This window comes from Neofelis nebulosa, chromosome 11 (assembly GCF_028018385.1).
Source record: "Neofelis nebulosa isolate mNeoNeb1 chromosome 11, mNeoNeb1.pri, whole genome shotgun sequence".
Taxonomy (NCBI): Eukaryota; Metazoa; Chordata; class Mammalia; order Carnivora; family Felidae; genus Neofelis; species Neofelis nebulosa.
In genome coordinates, this window is record NC_080792.1 from 51,086,489 (window position 1) to 51,106,357 (window position 19,869).

The 19,869-nt window shown below is 42.7% G+C and overlaps 1 protein-coding gene and 1 long non-coding RNA gene across 3 annotated transcripts in view; one reads left to right on the forward strand and one right to left on the reverse strand.

Annotated features, from left to right (window-relative positions):
- The window catches only part of COLEC12 (collectin subfamily member 12), a 194,961-nt gene that overhangs the window by 56,223 nt on the left and 118,869 nt on the right, over positions 1–19,869 (reverse strand). The window lies entirely within an intron of this gene.
- Positions 1–19,869, forward strand: part of LOC131490315 (uncharacterized) — a 36,188-nt gene that overhangs the window by 9,490 nt on the left and 6,829 nt on the right. Inside the window, exon 2 of the long non-coding RNA XR_009251036.1 lies at positions 13,385–14,109. This is a non-coding gene — a long non-coding RNA (uncharacterized LOC131490315). The remainder of the gene's footprint in view (positions 1–13,384; positions 14,110–19,869) is intronic.

A 19,869-nucleotide genomic window follows, 5' to 3' on the forward strand; every position in this document is an offset into this window, starting at 1 on the left:
ACATCTTTTCAAACGTTGATAGATAAGCCTTTCTCAGAAATGAGCAGTAAAATTCAGTCTCCAGTAAGTTAACTATTACAGGCCTGGGTCTTCTACTGACTGTAATTTCTCTCTGACTCTTCTGTGGTGACATACTGAAAAGCAAGTTAATTCCACCCTAAATAAATGCTCATTATCTCTGTGAGAGGTCAGGACTGTCTTGAAGGTTGGCTGGTAAGGTCTATTGGCCTTTCAGGGGAATCATCCACCAACGGTGATGGAATTTTTGGAATGGGGTGGGCCGGGAAGAGAAGGCAGCTTTATAATTTCAAGGCAAACTATGAGACGTGCAGGGGGCTCGCACAGTTTAAGCTTGGAACCAAAGCAAGTTGGTTGCTCCTAAGGAGTTTTCTTCTGAACTTCTAGTACATGACACAGTGGCCACAAAAGCCAGTCTCCAATGGACCATTTAACAGGAGGTTCACACCTGCAGAAGTTGGGTGAGATAAGTTAGTGGAAAGAAGGAGGTGCAAGAAGGATTAATTAAATGGTGATAAAAAAAATAATTTATCTGTAGCCTCTTAACCACCCCCTCAAACAAAAAATCTGCTTGAGTATATTGGGAAAACCTTTTCACAAATACCAGCTTGACCCAATGCTTCAGAAACCCATGGTGTTCTCCACTGCCATAGTAAGTTCCAGGTGGCTCAAAGTAGATTCCAAGACACACACCAGCTAGCCTCCTCTAACCACACAGGTCTGAAGAACCTCAGGGCCAGGAGGAGAATCAGTTGTCATCTAGGCCAACATCCATCTTACAGTGAGGAAACTACAGCCCAGTGAACTCTACTGTTTGCCCCATTCCACGGGCCAGCCCTGTCTTTAGGATTCAGGTTTCCCGATTCTCTGCCAAAATTCTAATCTAGACCCCCAAACCCTGCCCACCTCCTTATGCTTCTTTCTTGTTACATCCCATTTATTCATTTATTCAAGAAATAAATATGGAGCACCAACTATGTACCAGGCACTGGGTATAATGGTCAACAAAACAGACAACAAATCTTGGCTCTTATGGAACTTACACACCAGTAGGAAGATACAGTAAGGTGTCGGAAGGTGATAAACACTACGGAGAAAAATCAAGCCAGGAATGGGCAAAGGGCTTGTGGGAGAGGAGATGGATGGCAATTTAAATAGCGTGGTCAGAGAAGGCTTCAGAGAGTAACACTGAAGCAAAAGCTTGGGGGAATATGGGAAAGAGCACCAGGGTACCTGTGTGGAGCTCACACTGCACTCCCCAAACACGTGCTCATTCCTTCTCCAGGTCTTGAGATCTGTCCTCCTTCTCCCTGCAAAACGTTTCCTCTCCATCAAACGACTTCTTTTGAAACTTTACTCACACATTTGTGAATCCTTTCGTAAAATTAGCCCCACCCCATGCCCAGCTGGGCCTGAACCCCTTTAGTACCTGTGTGGTTTACAGTGTATAAATCTATACTCATTTGAGTTTTTGAATCTATACTCATATGTATGGCTACCACCTCTTGTAGGTGTGGGAATTTTATTTCTCTGCATGATTGCTTTTGGATATCTCTAAACAAACCAGTTATTTCTCTCTAGAACCCTACACATCAAGCCGTTTAACAAAGTGAGAAAAGCAGTCTCTGTCACTCCCTCAGTGAAGGTGTCTCACACAAACCGGAAGTGGCCACTTCCCTCAGCTCTCAGGTGCTGGGATTTCACCACCTTTTCTCCCATCTTGCCTTCTACCTGATGAGTGACATGCTGATCTCACTTGCGGGCCAGGATGTATGCAGCCATCCTGGGAGAGGCATTCAGCTCAGAGGCCTGACAGTCAAAATGCAGACATTCATAACAACACTGCCTGGAACAATCAGGAGCCCACAGCCTGAAAGGAAGAGTTTTCTTTTTCACCACGGGAGGTGGGGAGTGCAGTGGGGTTTACTGACCAAAGAAACTCAAGGCATTCTTTAGACCCCAGCCCAGCCTGAAATGAATCCCAAGATCTAATGTGGGGCATGCAGCAGCATTTCTATGTTTTTTGTCCCTCAGTACTCACAAAACTAAATCCAGTAGGGCAAAGATGAGAAAAGCGAACCCGCAATCCAGCATCTGCCTTGAGTGTTGTTGCTTGATTTTTTTTTAAGATTTATTTATTTAAAAGTTTATTTATTTTTAAGACAGAGAGTGTTCTCACACAAGTGGGGGAGGAACAGAGAGAGAGAGGGAGACAGAATCCCAAGCAGGCTCCGCAATGTGAGTGCAGAGCCCGACATGGGGCTTGAACCCAGGAACTGTGAGATCATGACCTGAGCTGAAATCAAGAGGTGGACCCTTAACTGAGCCACCCAGGTGCCCCAGAGTGCTTTTGCTTTAAAAAGTGTTATTTGGGGGGCAGCAGAGGAGCTAATATCATGATGATGGGAACCCTGCTGAGCCAAGGGGGAGTGAGTCTCAGCTAATGATAGTGTATTTGCTGTTTATCACTGAAACAGTGTTGGGACATGTGGAAATTATGCTGTGGAGCAGGTGCTGGCATAAAAAAGAGACTAATCCACTCTCTCTCACATACCTACTTGATTTTTTCAAACCAACAGAACTAGTGTTTTGATGGGAAAAAAGGGGCCTTGATGTAAATGAAAATATCAATCAGCCTGACAGACATTCCTCATTCCTTTATGAATATGTGTTTTTTACTTTCTTCAAGTGAACACTGTAGTTGAGGACACTGAAATTAAGGGAAAAGTGAGCCAAGACAGAGCAACAAATTTTACTGTTGGTGTTTTAAAGTAATTATCTACTCTGCATTGAATGTAGCCCCAGTTCTGAACCTTGATGAGAAAGGAGTCAATCAACTTGAAATGACCCAAATGAGGAAGAGTTGGCAAATAAATAATGAGGGAAATGGGGGGGGGGGGGAATCTATTTTACAGACTATGGCCCAGCGGTGAGAAGAATGAGGTCCCCAGATTTGGTGAAGAGCATCCATTCACCAGCTTGTTATTCTTACTTGTTATTAAGGGCGGACAAAGGACAGAGAGAGGAAGAAATGTTTCCACGGGGCAGGCAGCTATGGTTGTAGAGGTCAAAAGAATATAAAAATGGAAACCCACTACACAAGAGAGTCAGAAGGCATGCAATGAATTATAATTGAACATAAAATAAATGGGAAGATGTATGCTTATTAAATTTTCCATGACTTTGTAAAGAGTTTGCAGAGTTAAATTTAGGAAATTATCTAAAACTGAAATAACTACATAAAAAAAAATGGATAAGTGCACACACTTGTATACATATGCACACGCACACAAAGTGATTTTCTTGACAGTAGAAATGTTTTAAAAATGGATCTCTAAGTCAAAATCCAAATTCACAATTTCCCATAGATTCCTCAGGTGTGTGCCTGAGCCAGCTGACACTGACTGGTGAGAACCAAGTATTTGTATCTCTTCACAACTCTACATTCAGTGACTTTACATTGGCAGCTTGGAACTGGTCACACTGGGAGTATTTACACCAAAAAAATCAGCAAATGCTACAAATCAGGGCTTTTGTCCCCTGGAAAGCTGGTTGTTAAACATCTGCCAGCACACTACTCAGCCTGGTTCAACTGACCTTTCACATTTAAACAAATCAAACTGCTCTGTCCATCTGGAGTAATCACTTGAGAAGTTTGGGATCGTTGGACAGAGTGAAGATAACACTGGACCTTTGTTTCTTCTCTCCCCCCTGCAGGTTATAGAGATCAGATGGGTATTCTTATTAGTGATATTTGTGCACATGAGATGTTTTGAATTCAAAATTTCCAGGGATACTTAATACATTTCAAATTCATAATCTCTATGGGGTACAATAATCTTCAATTCCTAGTGAAACTGACAATGTTTAGGATTCAATTCCCACATGTCTGTTAACTTCCTACCATGGATACAAGTTTGACTTAATTCTGACCAACCAGCCTGAAAGTGAATTTTCCTCTCGCTTCGGAGATGATGTACAGAAGGGCTGGCCTAGTCTGTCACCTACATGAAGTTAGTGCATCAAAGTTAAGAGGTGGAGCATAGATGAATCAGTCTAAGGACAGAGAGTTGTGAAGGGCACATCAAATGACAAGCCTCAGGCTGGAAGACATTCTCTTTGCCTCCTAAAATTCTGAAGGAATTAAAACACCATCTGCTAGGCCAAATAATAATAATAATAATAATAATAATAATAATAATAATAATAAATTTTAAAAATTAAAAATGTCCAAGAGTCCAAAGGAGCATAAGATCTCTATACATTCATGAGATGCACAAATATCTGTGACAGCATCCATCAGACCCAGAGACAGACAGAAACAGGAAAACATCAGAAATACACCAGCTGAGCTGCAAATAGTGGAGGCAGAATACCTTTTGAACTTGACCTCTTGTAGCAGAAAATTGCAAAATTTGGCCAGGGCAACCTTAGCTCTGGTTCATTATTCAATGGAGATCAGAGATGCAGACAGTATACACACAATTTCACCAATATGAACTTCTTAGGGTCAAATCACTTAATTCTACTCCATGCTCCACAAAATGTATTTTATTGCCCAAATGGCCAAACAGCTTTTAATTACATCAGTAAACTGGTTAAACAGATGGAAAGAAGAGGTTTAGGACAAGTTCTTAACAATGCTGTCTAACCCTCACCTAAGTCAGGGTTTTCTCCACTATGCCAGTGAATGTGGAATTTGAAATTTGTATCAGAATCACCCACTAGTGAGTCATTCATGTATTTCATTTCTAATTTGTAGCACATATTTATTTACATTAATTCCTAGTAAGCTAGATACAGTTTGGAATATAGTGTGAGTTTATTGCTTATTATTCTTTAAAATATCCTCTGGTCCCTTCCAGTAAAGAAGTACTTGTCTTGAGTGGTCACTGCACAGTGGGATGCGAGGGACAGGCCTGGCTTGGCTCAGCAGACCAAGGACACACACCCCTTCTGGAACAGGGCCTGGGGCACCTGGGTGGCTCAGTTGGTTAAATGCCCGACTCTTGATTTTTGGTTCAGGTACTGATCTCACAGTTTGTGGGTCTGAGTTTCACACTGGGCTCTGTGCTGACAGTGTGGAGCCTGCTTGGGGATTCTTTGCCCACTGCCCCCCTGCCCCTGTCTCTAAACAAACAAACAAACAAACAAACAAACTTAAAAACAACAACAAACCAGGGCCTAAGCAGGGATCTTCCTTCCTGGAGCGGCAAGACTTCCCCATGAAGTCTTGGAAGTGTTGGAAAAGCTCTCATCCTATTGCTAACAGTCCGGCAGTGTGATCCTACAATCAAAAGACAGTGCTATTTCATTACTTTCACGTCACGGATGGCCCTGAAGAGGAACTGAACAAGGATTCAGTGATTCACAGAATATCCATTCCTAAATGAGGAATAGAATAAAGTCTGGACTTAATAACTCCACTAGTATGTGATGTTCCCTCCTGCCAGAAAGCAGTTGTGTTGTAGCAGTAAAGCTAGTAAAGACAACCAACCACCTGTAAATACAGTCTACTGGTTGCCTTGAAACAATCTGTCACTTTATATAGCACTTAGGGGAAACAACACCTAATAAACAACACCTAGTAAAGCACAGGAACATATACTACAGTAAAAGGAAAAATCCCACTTACAACTGTGGTTATGACAGTCCTTATAAAATTAGAAGCACTAATTTACTAGGGTATACAGAGCCCCCAATGACTATGTGATTGTAGATTTACTCAATTGTATCTATGGGACTAGCGTGTAGAAGTAAATCTTCTTGGCTTTGAGCTGGGTGGGAAGATCTGTCGGTTTCCATCTACTCTTGCTTACTTCCCAGGCACACAAAACAAGTGGGCACAAATCACCTAATGGAAATGTTTGTTCAAGCAGGGCTGGGAGAGTCAGGGGCTCAGGGAGCACTCCTCTCAAGGGCTTCAGCTGTACAGGCTTAGGGTAGGAAGGAAAGGATCTCAGAGTAGGAGACAGAAATAACCAAAAAAAAGTTTTTTAGAAGAAGAGCAAAGATTTGTGAGTATCTAGAAATAACAGAAAAAAGGGGAGAGCTGTAGCAACAGAGAAATGAAAATAAGCAACAAAAGGCCTTGAAAGACACTATAAGGAAGGTTGATATCACTGAGTCATTTGTGTCCCAACAAGCGGGGAAATCCTGAGGTGGAATGTCTGTGCTCCATGCACTGGAACATAGAGATGATATAGATTATTTCTGTTAGTAATGAAGAGTGGGTTCTAGAAAGTAAAGAGAAAACAAACTAGAGCATGATACAAGTATCTGCACAAGTCATAGAAAATTACTTGGACATCTAGGGCATAATCAAGTAAGTCTGTTAGGTAAAGAAATGAGTACCAATGGAGCTCCTGCTGTTAAAATGCAGTGATTCTTAAGTTCCCAAATGGCCAATACTAAGGTTTTATAGCTGCACACCTGGTCCTCAGAGTAGGGTGAGATTTTGGCTTCCACTCAACCCTCACCACCCCTCCCACCACGGACATCATGGACAGGTGCTCTTGTGTGGCCCCCACTGGGACCCAAACACCGTGGCTCAGCACACATGTCGGGTGCTCCCTACTTGGGGTGCTATGTCTAGACAATGAAAGCATTCTTTTTTAGTAGACCTATTTCAGAGTTCTTCCTCAACCTCAATTATTTTTCCTCTACCCACCCTCATGAAACAGGTAATCAACTGAAGAGACCAAAGTGACTCTATTTTTACTGCACTATCTCATTTCTAGTAAGTCAAGTACTACAGTTCTGAAGTCTCTGAGCCACAGCTGGGAGCAAACTAGTCCAACCCTTAAGATGGTGCAGAAGTGGGAGCAAAATAATTTCCCAGCTCTATCGTCTTGTAGGATATACCTGTAAGTGTTATTTACTGACACTGGACAGCACTTTTGGCAAAGCACTTTCTGACAAGTGGACATGTAACGTGACACAGGAAGCGTACTGATACCTCCCAAATAGGGGATCCAGTTTTTGGTCTGATCTTCCAGCAGAAAAAAGGTTCCGGCCAAAGAGGTTAAACCTCCTCCCATCTTTCCAGGAAACAGAGATTACAGCTTTGTAGCAAAAGATAATGAATCTTTTCGAGAGACTGGTATTGTTAAATTAATTAAATCAGGAGGCCATTAGACTGAGGTGGCTCTCATGCCCTGGCAGCCTACATAAGCCAACCAAAGCCTAAGTCTGTAAATGCCTTAAGGTTACAAAATCCCAACCCAAGAATAGCCAATCACAAACAGCCAACTAGGCCTAAGCATTAGTCAATCAAATATTTTCCTTTCCTTGCTTCCGCACCTTCTCTTTAACTCTTTCCCTTGGCTCCTAACCACTTTTGGTTTGCTGCCCCAATTTGAACAGATGTTTGCTTAAACTCTTAAAATTCTTAACATGCCTCACTTTATCTTCTGACAGTATTTTCAAGTTAGAGAGGAACAGAGACTAGGGCTCCCTGTGGCCAGGACAAAACTGAAATGTTGCTCGTGTTGGTGGACAGAAACACAGACTGAACTGGTAGCAAATGTTTTCATAGTTTTCCTTTTTAAAATTCTCATCTCAATAAAAAATGTGAAATTTCTATGCAATTGAAGAACAAAATAAACAGGCTTCTGTTTCATAATGTGTATCATGGATCTTCTCCAGTTATCAAATACAAGCTTAATCATATTTGACCATGTTTCTGATGGTCCTAGTTTTTCCCCTCCACAGAAAAAAATAGGAAGGCTTATGGATGTTCCTGACCCTGACGTGAGAAGCAGACATCTCTTTAGTCAGTGAGACTAAACAGTGGGGGAAGAGCAGGGTGGACCTATGGAAGCAGATTCAGACAGGACCAGAACTATTTCCTTAGCCACAATGATGAAGGGTTTTTACCAGTTCCTTTAGTGAGGAGGAGCTGGAACCTGATATCAAAACCCACTGTATGTCCTTTATAGTTTATTGTATATAATTATGTACCATAAACTGTGCAGGGTTTGCATTCCAGGGCGTGGGATCAGTCATTCTCAACAAATCCTTTTGTTGACTTCTCTAAGTCCCAGCTAAGAACCCCTTGAGGGCTTCTCTGCACTGGGCCCCATGGACTAATGTGCCCAGGGGAAGCAGCAACCCACCAAATTCCGCCTGGTGTGCTTCGGGTACATCTGCAGATGAGCGGCAACCAATAGATATGCCAGGTGCATAGCCTGCCTCCAGTACAGGAACACGTTAGGATGTGCCAGCACAACTTTAGGAACGTCTATTTCTATCACTGCACTGCTGCGAAGTCACTATGCTTCCCTATTAAATTTTCCTCTCTTTTCCCCTTTGCAGCTTGGACCTCATGTTGTGTGTGAGCTCTGTTCCACTAAGGACCCAAGGGGATGCGGGTGCTTCCAAATACCTAAGGCCTAGGTTGTTGTTTTAAACCATTTGGCTCATGTGCATGTCTGTAAAGCATTGCTAAAGTTGGAGGTGTCTCAAAGGCAATGAGGAGCATATGAGAATAAGTGATCTAATACAGCGGGTGAATTCCTAGCAGTTTAGTCACTGAGCATGGAGGCAAAACAGACCTTGTGTGATAACACACCTTGATGTCCTCAAAAATACATTCCATGCCTTCCTAGAGACCATGATTTATCTTTCCATCTTAGAAATCCTACAAGTAATATTTGTTAAATAGAAATTTTATAGATTCTTAATATTAGGAAACTAAAAGATCCCTTTAAGCCCCTTTTTGAAATGTTGCCACATTCAAGGAACAAGCAACATGAAAGTTATGACCTCTCCCCAGAAAAATGTACCTGAATGTACACTGGACATTATTTCAGGAGATCTCTGGGCTCCAGAAGCTCGCCATACCTAAGGCTCAGAGTTTGTGATGCCTGGCCCCTCACAGGAATATAAGGATATCATAATCTTTTCCCAAAGGAATTTATAGGTGCTAGTGAGTTCTCTGTCTGCCACACTGCAGGGGGCAAGTCCACTGACAAACATGTCTTTCCACATCCTTGGTCTCCACTGGTTCTCTTGGTTGCCCAGCCAAAGCAGTATTTATCTGTGAGTCCCCGGTCCCAATAACTAATGCAAATGCAGCAACACATTATGAATCACAAGTATAGACCACATTAGCAGTATCATCGAGACAATCCAGTGCAGAGAGGCAGCAAAGGACAGAATCATCCAGAAGGGAGGCTGGACCCAGATAGAGGGGAAGTTGGGGAAAGCTCATCTGCTGTCAAAATCAACAAGTACAATGTTGACAGTGGAGGCCCAGATGTCCTGTTAAGAAATTTCCTACTTAAACAGTCTCAAAAAGTTGGCAACTGTCCTTGTGGGAACCAACAGCAGGGGCAGCAGCTGTAGTGAATGAATCAGAAGTGTCCTTTCTACACATCTGGCTTCATCTTCAGCATGCCCCTCCTCTGCTCAAGTTCTTCTGGTAGCTTCTCATCTCACAGAGACAAAGAGCTAAGGCCCGCAAAGCCCTACACAGTCCGTGCCCCAACCCTGACCTCTCTGACCTCATCTGCTCTTTCTACTCCAGCCACACTGGTCTCCTTGCTGCACCTTGGATACACTAGACATGTTTCTACAGGGCCTTTGCATTTGTCTTTTCCTCTACCCAGACTCTCTCTCTCTGGGATATCCTCATGGCTCCGTCTCTCCCTTAAAGTCTGTACTCAAATATCATCTTGTCAGAGAGGCTTTCCCTGATCATTCTTTTGAGAAATAACAACACTACCCATCCCTCACCATTCCCCATTCCTGTTTTATCTTTCTCCATAGCACTAAGCACCATTTAACATGCTACTTATTTTACTTATCTTTTGTCTTTCCTCAAAAAGAATGTAGGTTTCATGCAGGCAGAGATTTTTGTCAGTCACTTGCAACTCACTAGTATATCCCCAAGGGCTAGAATATGGCTAGTCTGGTGCCTACCCCACGGGGTTGTTGAGAAGATTAAATGGGTCATGTCAAACCTAACAGCACAGAGCATATAACAATAATTATGTAAATGTTGGCTATTATTTGAATTTTGTTTTATTTTATTATTTTTAAAAAATGTTTATTTTTGAGAGAGTGTGAGCAGGGGAGGGGGGGAGAAAGGGAGACACAGAATCCGAAGCAGGCTCCAGGCTCGAACACGCGAACCACGAGATCATGACCCAGTCAAAGTTGGACGCTCAACTGACTGAGCCACCCAGGCGCCCCATTTTGAATTTTGTTTTAAACTTCATGACAACCTAATGAGTAATTACTACTATGCCATTTTACATATTAGAAGACTGAAGCTCAGAGTAACTCACTTTAGGTGACATATTAGCAATTGGCAGAACCAGGATTCAAACCCAGATCTGACTCTAAGTTCTATGCGCTCATTCCCCTCACTCTGCTTTGTAATTCCCAGCACAGAAGAGAGGCAGCAATCCATTCATTCTGGAACAAGCCCACAAAGCCTGAGAAGGCTCCAGCCCAAGGGAGTGGGGGGCAGGGAATAAAGTTTCTCGAATCCAGAGACCTTTGTATCGCGTGAATCTGAACTGGCGTGTGGCATTCTGTTTACTTCCTAACTTCACCGAAAAATGTAGAAGAGCCTGCCAATTAAAAAATGTTTTCATGACCCCAGAAAATCCATGTATTGGAGACATTTACTTTAAACAGTCATTCTACCATAACAGGAAAAAGAGGTAGAGTAGAGGAGTTTATTATAACAGCTGCTTTCATACCCAAAACAAGGTTTGGCTGTTTTTGGCAGGTTGTACCGTCCTAATGTTGGCAAGAAGCTGATGGACTGCGTGAGTTTCCTTTCAAAAGATCATTTTGCTTCCTTAGAGAAACCCATGACTGGACTATCTAGTGTGAATTGCAGATGTTTGTTCCTCCTTTGCTCCTCTGTCCTCCTGGGGCTTCCACCCTGCCCAGGCCTAACCAGGTCATGAGCTTGTAGAGCAGAAAGAGCGTAGGCTTTGGATTCACAAAGATCATGGTCAGAATCCACTGTTTCTTTTATTAGCTGTGCAGCATTCTGAGACTCAGGGTCCTCGTCCACAGGGCTATGTGAGGAGTAAGGAAGGCAGATGTCACTCCTAGCATGTTACCAGGCACCGCCAGCAACTATTATTATAATATAGTTTTTATGATGATTTTTAGGTGGCTAGAGGCTTGAGTCCCAATTTCCTCTGAGGGTTCGTTTGAGACATTCCACTTTGCAAAACGCACATAGCAGAGGATGTAAAATGCAAATCCTCTCCTGGGGGCTTTTTAAAGAGTGACTTACCTGCACACCCCACCCCTTCAAACCTACAAGGTAGGCAAGAAATGACAGAAGGATAGATGTCAGAATCTCCCTGCAAATGTCGTTACTCTTGGGCTCCAAAAGGAGAGAAAAGGGAAGAGATAGAAGGGGACCTGATGATGGCCTGGAGGCTAGGGCTTCACTGGGTTTTAAACTGGAAATCCTACAGGAAGCAAAAGGCTCCTGGTTCCTAGAACTGGGGCTGTGCTGGGCTGCGCCTCCTGTGACACACCAAGTACACAGCGGCTGAAACCATTTCAATGCTAATGATTTCCAGATGGCGGGAGAACAACCAGCACATGATGCACTCAGCACAAGTGAGCCCAAGGGATCTGATGCCCATCAGCAGGGCTGGTGGCCCACACTCATAAAGAACCTATATGAACTAGAAATGGACCCCCAGCAAACTTGGATCCCCTGGCTGGACTGTACTATTCCAGTACTGGATCAGTCAGCACAGAAGTCACCTCCCTCCCTCCTCCAGCAATGCTTGCTCCCCAGCATCCAAGTCTGAGGCTCACAGACAACACAGGTCTTGTTGCACAAAGGAAATGAGCTTCCTAAAGCATTTGGGAGATGTGTGCTGGGCTGGGTTTTTGGACCCATGCTACAGTGGAGGGAATCCTTGGCCACTGCTGGCAGCTTTGAAGACCTATTTTTGACTTCAAAAGCCTTTAATCCTCTGTCTATTCAGAGCCTGAACTTGGAGCATTTGCCTTTCAAAGAAAGATAGGGAAGCCAATGAGCAGCACGCGGAAAGAAGATTCAAGGAGCACCCCTCGTTGGGCACCTTTAAGCCCTACTCTTGGGCTCTAGCCTGGCAAAAAGTGGGGTTGGGGGGGGGCTACATCCTTCCCCACTGAGAGGACTGAGGTTTAATTCAGACATTAAAACATCCCATATCCCAAATACCAGTTCAACCAAAAGGAAAATATGTGATTGTGCACGTCAGCCCCAACCCCATATCTAGGGGTGATTGTCCAAATATTTAATAAATGCTTTGGCATGGGCACTGATCAATCAGACGGAATATACCATGGTGCTCCCCTGCTGAGCATCAGCCCTACCTATATCCTGACAGAGATGTTTTAAAAATACCACGGCAATTACTTGTGGGTGGAATATCCCAGAGCAGCCAACACACTTTCCACTGTTGACACGCAGCTCTCACTGCCTGAAACTTTGCCTGGAGGGCGCCCTGCTCCATGGTCACCTGGCCACACAGAGCTCAATGGTATATCAGAAGATGGACTGCGTGCCCCAGTTGTGAATTAAAAACAAGAACTGTTATAAAAGTAGACGATGAATGGCTATTTTAAGTTGCTCCACTGTTTTGGGAAAGGAGCTGTGAGGACAGGTGCCAGGGCTTGGAGAAAATTCTTCCATTCCTGTCAAATTGCGTAAAAACCCCAAGTGTATTGCTTTGTGAATGAAAAAACTCAGATGTGATTGCCACAGGTCCTTCAGCAGGCAGACCCACATCAAGTCCCGAAGGGCATGGCTAGGGAGGGAGAAAGAAAGAAGCAAACAGCACCCAGTGCCCAGCCTCCAGAAACTTACAATCGAAGTCTTTGCAATTACTGTCATAGTTGTAGATAACTAGGCTCCTTCCATGCAGCAGTCTGTCACTACTCAGCAGGGAAAGACTGTAAGTGCTAAAGGAGATACAGAACCACAGTTTGTTTTGTCTTATTTATTTATTTATTTATTTATTTATTTATTTATTTATTTATTTTGAGAGACAGAGTAGGGGGGGTGCAGAGAGAGAGGGAGGGAGGGAGAGAGATCCCAAGCAGGCCCCATACTATCAGCACAGAGCCCAATGTGAGGCTCGAACTCACAAACTATAATGATCAGGACCTGAGCCAAAATTAAGAGTCAGATGACTCAGGTGCCCCTGTTTTGTCCTTTCAGGACTCTTCTGACACAGTGTTTTTCTTCCCAATCTATTTTCCCTTCTCCTTCTCACTCCTAGTAGATCGCTACCTTCTCCATTCTCACCTTTCTTTTCCTTCTTTCCCTAGAGCCAGTTCTCCATGGCAGTCTCTTTGATTCTTAGCAGCTCTATTTCTTTCTTTCCAACAGTGCCCTCAAGAACCTTACATCTGGACCACCAGAAAGAACCCCGAGTGCTTGTGACTGAGGATGGAGTGGGGCAAGGTAGAAATGTGAAGGATGGTTTCCAACAACATGCCCCCACCAGCCCAGGATTCCTTCTGGTAGGCCAGAGCTGGATGGACTGTTCACTCTTTTATCACAAACTAGATCTTCACTAGGAGAAAAAGTTAGAACAGGTCACTTACTCCCAGCCCAGGTCCATGCAGCCTAAAAATTCTGTTAAAGCAAAAAAGGAAAATTGGAGGATAAAAGGAAGAAATAAAAGGAATAAAGAGCAGGAGAGAGAGACTCAATTTCAGAGTGATCACACTGGATACAGGTCAAGGTTCAAAATACTAAAACTGTTTTTAATGTTCCACTAAGTAGCAGCCTCTCAGTGCCTCTGACAAGTGATTTAAGACAAGTGGTCTGCTCCCAAGGGGGCTCATGAATCTCCATGCATGACGGTTAGATCGAGAGAGTCTGGAGTCACACAGTTGGAAAGGTGGCAATGCAAAGGTCAGAAATACAAGGGAGGAGTCCATCCATCAACCCTGACAGGCGGGCATGCCCAGGACGGCAGAAGGGACAGGAGCCATCTGGTAGCTTTGCTTGCAAGACCAGATTAAGAAAGCACTAGCCCAGAAACCACAAAGGAGAAGACGGAGCTGTATTTCCGGAGGAAAAAGCAAAGACTTCTACCCAAAGCTGAGGTAAGAGCTTTATTTTATTATTTTTTTTTCCAGTGATGAAGACAGAATTCTACTTCCCTCTGATTTGAATTATTTTTAACATACATGCCTCAGCTTTGATGCCCAACACGTCTGGCCATGTCTCTCTTCCCCTGCCTGAAATTTTTCAGTAGCTTCCCACTGCCTACAGCGTAAAATGTAAACTCCACCGCATGGCACCAAAGGCCATCACGAAGAGACCTCTGCCTAACACTTCTTGTCTTCTTCCCGCATTCTCAGCTCAGACTTCAGAGGACTTGCACCTTCCAGAACACATTACACTGTCTCATGATTTTCCCTCTGCTTTGAACACTTTCTCCTGCTTGCTTGCCTTCCTGCCCAAATTTTACTCATCCGCTATAACCCATCTAAAACTCCAGCTCCTCTGTGAATCCTGACTTCTAAGGCGTTCCCTCTCCTGGATGCCCACAGAACTTGAATGTGTTTCCATTCTACTAATTATCTTTTACCGTAATAGAGACTAGAGCTGTATCTTTCCATCTTTTTGCAACCAGTGGGCACACAGGCAGTGCCCCAAACATATTCAGAATATTCAGATATCATTTGTTTGAATTCTACATGTATACATATTTAATTACACACACACACACACACACACACACACACACTGTCATCACCTCCGGCATCTCTAGGATTGTGGGTTCTAGTTAGGACACTGGTTAGAAGTTTTTGACCAGGGCCCCAAGGTTGGGACAGATGTGATGTGATGAACAGAGTGAGTGGTCTATCAGAAATCAAGTTTGAAACCTGGAAATGAATGGCCTCAAATGCTTAGAAGTATTTCCTATCCACAGTCCTTAGCCTTCAACTCAGAGTATAAATGTTTGCACGTGGGGGGTAGGGAGGTTGTAAATCAAAGTGAGTGAGAGCAGACAGAGGGGGTACAGGGTCTTGTGCAGAGTCTCACTCCTGGTCCCCCGCTTCCAGCCTCCTGGGCAAATGGCCCCTGGCTAGTGGCTCTATATAGAGAGTCATTTATTATTTCCATCCATTTTAACTAGCCTTTTCCCAAGAACCACAGAATGTCAAAGATGCTGAGGTAAGCACTTGAGACTTTTGTAAATGTCAAAGGCAGTGGAGCCAGACTCCGAGAAAGTCAGGTAAGTGCAGGAAGGGACCCCTTGCATTCCAAAGCATGTGCAGAAAAGTGTAGAAAAGTACAGAAGTGGGTATTTATGTACAAAGGAATTTTTGAAATAATTCATTGAACAGAGATATAATTCTGCTCCAAAACCTCAATTTTCAAGAAGTCTGGCATGAAACTGACAGGAGAAGAAAGGGGTATCTAAATCTGGAATATTCTGCACTTCTGAAACTGGGTGTAGTTGGTAGTTTGTAGATGTGCTCACCTCTCATCAGGAAAGAAACTGCTGGATTTACAAATGTCAAGAACTCATTATTTGGGCACGTTAAACAAGCATACCAGGTCTGTGATCTTCTGGAGATCTAAAAACTGCTACTGCCACCACAGGGGAGACAGGAGCTTTACTAGGAATTAGGAATACACTGCTATAATAATCCATAATATATTCATGGTGGAGTTGGAATAGTATTTTCACTATACATACCAGGTACACAGTGGGTTAAACAGGCATTGCAGATGATCAGAAGGTAAAACATTACTTCTAGAGAGAAATGTATCTTTAAATGATCAAACATCTGCCTTACAAATTACTTTGCCTGTTCCAAGTTAGGAACTAGCTGTATAAATCATTCAGACACACTGATGAAAAAAAAAAATCCCCTCTTCTACTTTTCATGCAGAGTCAAGAATATAGGATCAATTAGTTTCACAAGTGTGTAGTCTGACTTACTACTTTATACAGCAAGGTGCTCCAAGGAAGGTAGAGTATCTCCTAAGTGTTCTGCATTTCATCACAGTGGAGCAGGTTTTTGTAACCTAGCAAATGTACGCCATGCAGAAATAGGACCCAGAAAGACTGACAGCCTGGAATTCTGGAGTGAACCCAATACAATGAAATTCAATACAGATGAAGTGCCTCCCTTACCTTAGCAGTATGGTGGGGTGGAAAGGGCATGACACACATTTCCCTCCTGACACTCCACTTATTAGCACTCTGCCCCTCTGAGCACTAGCTTTCTTCTCTGTAATGTGGGCATAATTACATGCACATCACAAAATTATTGTACAGATTAAGTGAAATCATGCATTTACAATGAATATGGAAAATGTGGTACATATTGGGCCAATGCATCATAGTTACCTCTTCTTTCCTTGTAAAATGTAATTCCCTTTTGGGGGTGTCTGCCTGAAGACAGAGAACACACTTTATGGTCTGTGCCTCCACGCAGTACGTTTTACAAGACAGTCCCCACATAAGAAGTCTGTGGTTTTCTAGTATTCCCTGTGGGAAAGTCCAGCTAATTCTAGAGTCCAGGATTGGGAAGCTCATTGCTGTGGTACACCTAAGCCACATCTTCCTACCTAGCCTTTATCAGTATTAAAGGTGAATTTTTTAATTAATAAAAAAAAGCATCTGCCTAAATATAAGATGGGGTAATGGCTTAGTAGTAGCATGAGGGAAAAAAGACTAGAAGTTTAGGTGAGTAGCAAATTCAATATAAGTTAGGGATCTGGTGTAGCTAATGTGTAATATGTAGTGTGATAGAGGTACAGAGGGGAGTGATACCTCAGGAGGGAGACTGTATGTCCCCATATCCCAACTCCCAAAATGCCTTGTCATAACATCCCATAGCAAAACAAAATACCTGCCAGAAACATGATAAAATGTGGAACATGAAAACATGAGCTTACCTAGCTCAGCCGTGAAACTTAAGTTATGATTATATTGATTTTGTATTAATGCAACATAATTCAAGATTAAAACCTAAAAACCAAGTAACCTTAGTTCCATCTTAAGGAGAAACCTACCAATTCAACAACAGGTTATAGCTTCTCCTCCACCCTAACCACCCTCCCCATCCCTTCTCCACACTCAGCCCATGCACCCAGGAATGCCTTTGATCAGTAAAGACTCTACAGTAGTGGTTCTCAGCCTCAGTTGCATGATATACCCCAGAAGTCTGTACAAATCTTGAACCCAGGTCAGTAAAGTCCAGGTGATTCCAATGCACAGTCAAGGTCAAGAACCACTGCTCTAGAATGCTGGTCCCACTTGAACCCAGAGGATGGTACCAGTTCTGGTCCACAAACTTGAAGAAGATTGGAGAGAGTTGGGAGCCTGTTCAAATGAGAATGACCAGGATAGTGACAGAAGGACAACTGGCAAGGGACATGGAGATGAGGAGAATATACTCAGGGGGTGTATAATCGATACTTAACATATGTGGAGTCGATACTACCCAAAGCAATCTACATATTCAGTGCAATCCCTATCAAAATAACACCAGCATTATTCACAGAACTAGAACAAATAATCCTAAAATTTGTAGGGAACCAGAAAAGATCCCAAATAGCCAAAGCAATCTTGAAAAAGAAAACCAAAGCAGGAGGCATCATAATTCTGGACTTCAAGCTATACTACAAAGCTGTAATCATCAAGACAGTATGGTACTGGCACAAGAACAGACACTCAGATCAATGGAACAGAATAGAGAACCCAGAAATGGACCCACAAACGTACGGTTAACTAATCTTTGACAAAGCAGGAAAGAATATCCATGGAATAAAGACAGTCTCTTCAGCAAGTAATGCTCGGAAAACTGGGCAGCGACATGCAGAAGAACGAACCTGGACCACCTTCTTACACCATACACAAAAATAAACTCAAAATGGATGAAAGACCTAAATGTAAGACAGGAAGCCATCAAAATCCTCGAGGAGAAAGCAGGCAAAAACCTCTTTGATCTTAGCCGCAGCAGCTTCTTACTCAACACGTCTCAGGAGGCAAGGTAAACAAAAGCAAATATGAACTACTGGGACCTCATCAAAATAAAAAAGCTTCTGCACAGCAAAGGAAACAATCAGCAAAACTAAAAGGCAACCGACAGAATGGGAGAAGATATTTGCAAAACGACATATCAGATAAAGGGTTAGGATCCAAAATCTATAAAGAACTTATCAAACTCAACACCCAAAAAACATAATCCAGTGAAGAAATGAGCAAAAGACATGAATATGTCTTCTCCAAAGAAGACATCTAGATGGCCAACCGACACATGAAAAAATGCTCCACATCACTCCTCATCAGGGAAATACAAACTGAGATACCACCTCACACCTGTCAGAATGGCTAACATTAACAACTCAGGCAACAACAGATGTTGGCGAGGATGTGGAGAAAGAGGATCTCTTTCGCACTGCTTGTGGGAATGCAAGCTGGTGCAGCCACTCTGGAAAACGGTATGGAGGCTCTTCAAAAAACTAAAAATAGAACTACCCTACGACCCAGCAATTGCACTACTAGGTATTACTCCAAGGGATACAGGTGTGCTGTTTCGAAGGGACACATGCACCCCAATGTTTATAGCAGCACTATCGACAATAGCCAAAGTATGGAAAGACCCCAAACGTCCATCAATGGATGAATGGATAAAGAAGATGTGGTGTATGTATGTATGTGTGTATATATATATATATAATGGAGTATTACTCAGCAATCAAAAAGAATGAAATCTTGCCATTTGCAACTATGTGGATAGAACTGGAGGGTATTTTGCTAAGTGAAATTAGTCAGAGAAAGACAAATATCATATGACTTCACTCATAGAGGACTTTAAGAGACAAAACAGATGAACATAAGGGAAGGGAAACAAAAATAATATAAAAACAGGGAGGGGAACAAAACATAAGAGACTCATAAATATGGAGAACAAACAGAGGGTTACTGGAAGGGGTGAGGGAGGGGGGATGGGCTAAATGGGGAAGGGGCACTAAGGAATCTACTTCTGAAATCATTGTTGCACTATATGCTAATTTGGATATAAATTTAAAATAAAATAAAATAAAAAGTGAAAACTTTTTTTGTTATGTGAAAACAGAGATGGGTCAGTTATAAATGTATATTTCAAACTTCAGGAAAAATTAAAAAAAATTTTTAATGAAAAAAAAATAAATAAAAATAAAATACCTGGATCCCTGTCAAGTGTAGGAAAAAAATTGTTTTGTTCTCCCTGCATGACTATCAAAGGATGGAAACTAGAGGGAAATGATTTCAGTTCAACCTCAGGAAGAACTTTCTTAGAAGGAGAACTCTTCAAAGATGAAGAGGCCCTGAGGGAACTCACAACCCACAGCTGGATGTGAATGAGCGCAGACTGGTGTGAAGCCCCAGAGGCCAGAGATTCTATAATGGGAACTCAGGCATCAGATGGGGGATCAGACTGGACAGCTTTTCAGGTCTGGTGCAGCTCTGTGATTTCCGGGGCTTGATGCTAGTAATGGACTAAGTTATCAACTTTACATGATGAAGAAAAAAATTTCGTTTAACTCAGGAAAACAAATCCATTAATAACCCTTACCTAATGGGTAAACATGAGTGGGCTGGGATGTAGGAACAAACCCAAGAAGACTAAAATGCCCCAGAGCTCTTTCCACAATACCATACAGTTCATTAGAACAATTCAAAATACAGCAGTGAAAGGCAGCTACGCTGAATGCCCTCTCTGCAGCAGCTCTCCAGGAGCTATCTGATTTGAGAAGGCAGACACTCTGGAGGAGCTCCCTGCTGTTTATATGGCTGTCCAAGTTAATTATCCCTATATTTTCAGATGAAGTGAATGGTAATCTGTTTATCTAGG